The sequence below is a fragment of the Eriocheir sinensis genome, unplaced genomic scaffold (genome assembly GCF_024679095.1).
Source record: "Eriocheir sinensis breed Jianghai 21 unplaced genomic scaffold, ASM2467909v1 Scaffold49, whole genome shotgun sequence".
Classification (NCBI taxonomy): Eukaryota; Metazoa; Arthropoda; class Malacostraca; order Decapoda; family Varunidae; genus Eriocheir; species Eriocheir sinensis.
The window spans coordinates 452,461-456,251 of record NW_026111820.1 but is presented as its reverse complement, the minus strand read 5'-3'; the positions used below and the strand labels follow the sequence as shown (position 1 = coordinate 456,251).

At 48.4% G+C, this 3,791-nt stretch overlaps 1 long non-coding RNA gene across 1 annotated transcript; it reads right to left on the bottom strand.

Moving 5' to 3' along the window:
- Positions 1-2,249: 2,249 nt before the first annotated feature.
- On the bottom strand, positions 2,250-3,250 carry LOC126992571 (uncharacterized). The gene is made up of 3 exons (XR_007746651.1): positions 3,102-3,250; positions 2,555-2,859; positions 2,250-2,321 (listed from the first exon to the last, which is right to left on the bottom strand). It is a non-coding gene; the product is annotated as an uncharacterized LOC126992571 (long non-coding RNA).
- Between the last annotated feature and the right edge of the window lie 541 nt (positions 3,251-3,791).

Here is a 3,791-nt window from a genome sequence, read left to right as displayed (position 1 = left end):
TTCCTTCTTCTTCTCCTCAGTCCCTTGTCCACCTCTTATTATCCACCATTTCACTTTCTCTATCGTCCACTTTCTCTCTCTCTCCCTACACTTTTTCACACCCTCCAATCACACATTTTCCGTAACTTTCCAAATTATTTTCTCTTTTTTTCTTCCACTAACAGCTCCTATTTTCCTTCCCTCTCTTCTCTTCCTCCTCATTTACCTTCCTTTACCACCTTCCTTTCAGTTTCTTCCTCCACCTCTTCTCCTTTCACTTCAGCTCCATTTTCTCCTTTCCTTTCTATTACCTCTTCCGCCGGTGACGTCACGGCCGTAACCTCGAGGCAAATACCAGTGTTATTATTCTAATTCATATATTCCGCACAATACTTAAGATGGTGGGAGTAAACAATTATTGAAGAGAAAATGCTCACTTCTTACCCCACAGGGCCGTTATTTTAAACGTTTCGAGCTGCCTTTACGACTATTCCCAAGGCCGCGGAGAAGCTTGGCCAAGTGTCACGGGTGACTTTACCATTCATGACGCTGAAGGCGTGTACAGCCATCACTACGATCATAAAACAGTCCGTGAATACGCCGGCAACTTCAACGAGAGGCTTTTCAAACAGGCGAGGCGAGGCGAAGATTACTATAATAAGACCTCCATCCAGCCAATCAGATCCGTAGCTAAGCACACCCTCCTCCATCAAGCCAATCAGCTCCCGTAGCTAACATCTCCTCCCTCCATCCAGCCAATCAGCTCCCGTAGCGATCTTCACTACAAAGGTGCAACTAGCTCTAGATTCAGCCCTATGCAATGTCAACTCTGTGCTCCCTAAACGGCATATCGCAAACCGAGGTGATGTGGTAAATCTCGACCCTATACAGGGTAAGAAAAAGGAGAAGGGTGACTCATATCAAGAAATCAAAATCGCGTGGCTGATCCCGAGGTCAGGCAAGCCTCAGAACCTTAGACACACACACACACACACACACACACACACACACACACACACAGAGGATAATGAGGCAGGGACTAATGGACTAACGCTCTGCCGTGATAGGATAGGGAGGCTTCCCTCCAATAAGGAACAACCAGAGGAGAGGAAGGCCTCCCAGAGGGAGTTGAAGCAACTCCCGGGGCCGCAGCCGAAGCTGATGTCGGTCTGCTCCTGCTGCGACAGGAAAAAGTTCTCGCGTGTTATTCGCCTAGCTCACAGCACGCACGCACTCACCCCTGCAACGCACGCCAGCACGAACTCACTCCCCAACGCACGTTCGCTCACTCACCCCCAACGCACGCACGCACATACGCAAGCACACACACGAACGATCGGACGCACAAGCACGCACTCACCACCCACGCTCACGCACGAACGCAAGAACACACGCAAGAACGAACGCACGAGCACACGCTCTCACACACCATCCAACGCACGCTCGCACGCACGAACACGAATACACACGCACGAAGGACCGGATGAACACACGCTCGCACGCACGAATACGAGTACACGCACGAAGGAACGGACGAGGACACGCCCGCACGCACCCACCCCCAACGCACGCACGCACGCACATACGCAAGCACACACGCACGAAGGAACAGATGAACACACGCTCGCACGCACGAACACGAGCATAAACACGCACGAAGGAACGGACGAACACGCTCGCACGCACGAACACGAGTATACATACCCACGAAGGAACGGACGAACACACGCTCGCAGGCACTGACCGCCCAACGCACGCAGCACACAAGCACTCACACACGCAAGCACACACAATCACGTACCCACGCATGCACACGCACGCATGCACACACACTCACGCACAGACGCACGCATCACGCAAGCATGCAGGCACGCACGCACACACTCACACAAGCAAGCACGCAGCCACGCACGAACAAATGCACGCACTCACGCAAGTACACAAGCACGCACGAACGCAAGTACACACGAAGGCACGGACACTGATGACGACCCACGCAACAAGGCACCTTGACAACCCCTGGACACTCTCTGAACAATGGACGGACACTCTGATGACGACCACGCATCTAGCATTAAGGCCTTAGGTGTTGTGTGTTGGGTAGGGTTGCTGACTCCTCTGGGGTGATGGAGACTCATCCTGAGCAGCATGCAGCACCAAGATAAGGCGATATAGCTAGCCAGCACAAGTCAAGGGAAAATAAATAAAATAAAACCGAAGAATTAAGATTACAATATAAAGACCACAAAATAAAGAAGTGATAGAAACGCAAAAATCAAGAAAAGGAAAAAAATCTAGCAGAGTAAGTCCTTTGGTGCTGTGTGTTGGGTAGGGTTGCTGACCTCTGGGGTGAGGAGACTCATCCTGAGCAGCATACAGCACCAAGATAGGGCGATACAGCTAGCCTGCACAACAACAGGGAACGTAAATAAATAAAAATATCATCGAAGAATGGATATTACTGAAAAAGGAACACGATAATAATGAACTTGTAGAAAACATCATGAAAGTGAAAACCAATCATTGGGGCAAGCATTAAGGCCTTTGGTGTTGTGTGTTGGGTAGGGTTGCTGACTCCTCTGGGGTGAGGGAGACTCATCCTGAGCAGCATACAGCACCAAGATAAGGCAATATAGCTAGCCAACACAACACCAGGAAACGAAAAATAATGATAAAGCACACCGAAGAATGGATATTACTGAAAAGGAGCACGAGAATAAAGAAGTGATAGAAACACAACATCATGAAAGTGAAACAACTCATTGAGGCAAGCATTAAGTCCTTTGGTGTTGTGTGTTGGGTAGGGTTGCTGACTCCTCTGGGGTGAGGGAGACTCATCCTGAGCAGCATACAGCACCAAGACAAGGCGATACAGCTAGCCTGCACAACACCAGGGAACGAAAAAAAAAATAATAATAACACCGAAGAATGGATATAACAAAAAAAAAAAAAAAACATCACGAGAAAAATAAAGTGATAGAAACACAACATCAAGAAAAGGGAAAAATATCTAGCATTAAGGCCTTAGGTGTTGTGTGTTGGGTAGGGTTGCTGACTCCTCTGGGGTGAGGGAGACTCATCCTGAGCAGCATACAGCACCAAGATAAGGCGATACAGCTAACCTGCACAACGCCAGGAAACGGAAAATTAAATACCGAAGAAACGATATTACAGAAAAAGAATACGAAAATAAAAAAAAGTCATGGAAACACAACATGGACTGACACTCTGATGACGACCCACGCAACAAGGCCCCTGACACTCCCTGGACACTCTCTGAACAATGGACGGACACGCTGATGACGACCCACGCAACAAGGCCCCTGACACTCCCTGGACACTCTCTGAACAATGGACGGGCACGCTGATGACGACCCACGCAACAAGGCCCCTGACACTCCCTGGACACTCTCTGAACAATGGACGGGCACGCTGATGACGACCCACGCAACAAGGCCCCTGACACTCCCTGGACACTCTCTGAACAATGGACGGACACGCTGATGACGACCCACGCAACAAGGCCCCTGAGACTCCCTGGACACTCTGAACACTGCCCTGACCATTTGCAACAAAAAATCTCCCCACGACGTAACCTAAAAAGGACAAAATCCCCCCCGACAAAAAAAAAAAAAATAGTTAACTTTCCAAACTATAACGAAATAGTTGTCACCAACAAGACATCAAAATAAAGAAGCCATAAAAAAGAAAAAGAAAAAAAGCAACAAAGAAATCAACTCAAGCAGTAGTAAAAAAAAAAAGACCTAACAAATCTAAAAAGGTCTACTCCTGATCAATCAAAAAATAGAAAA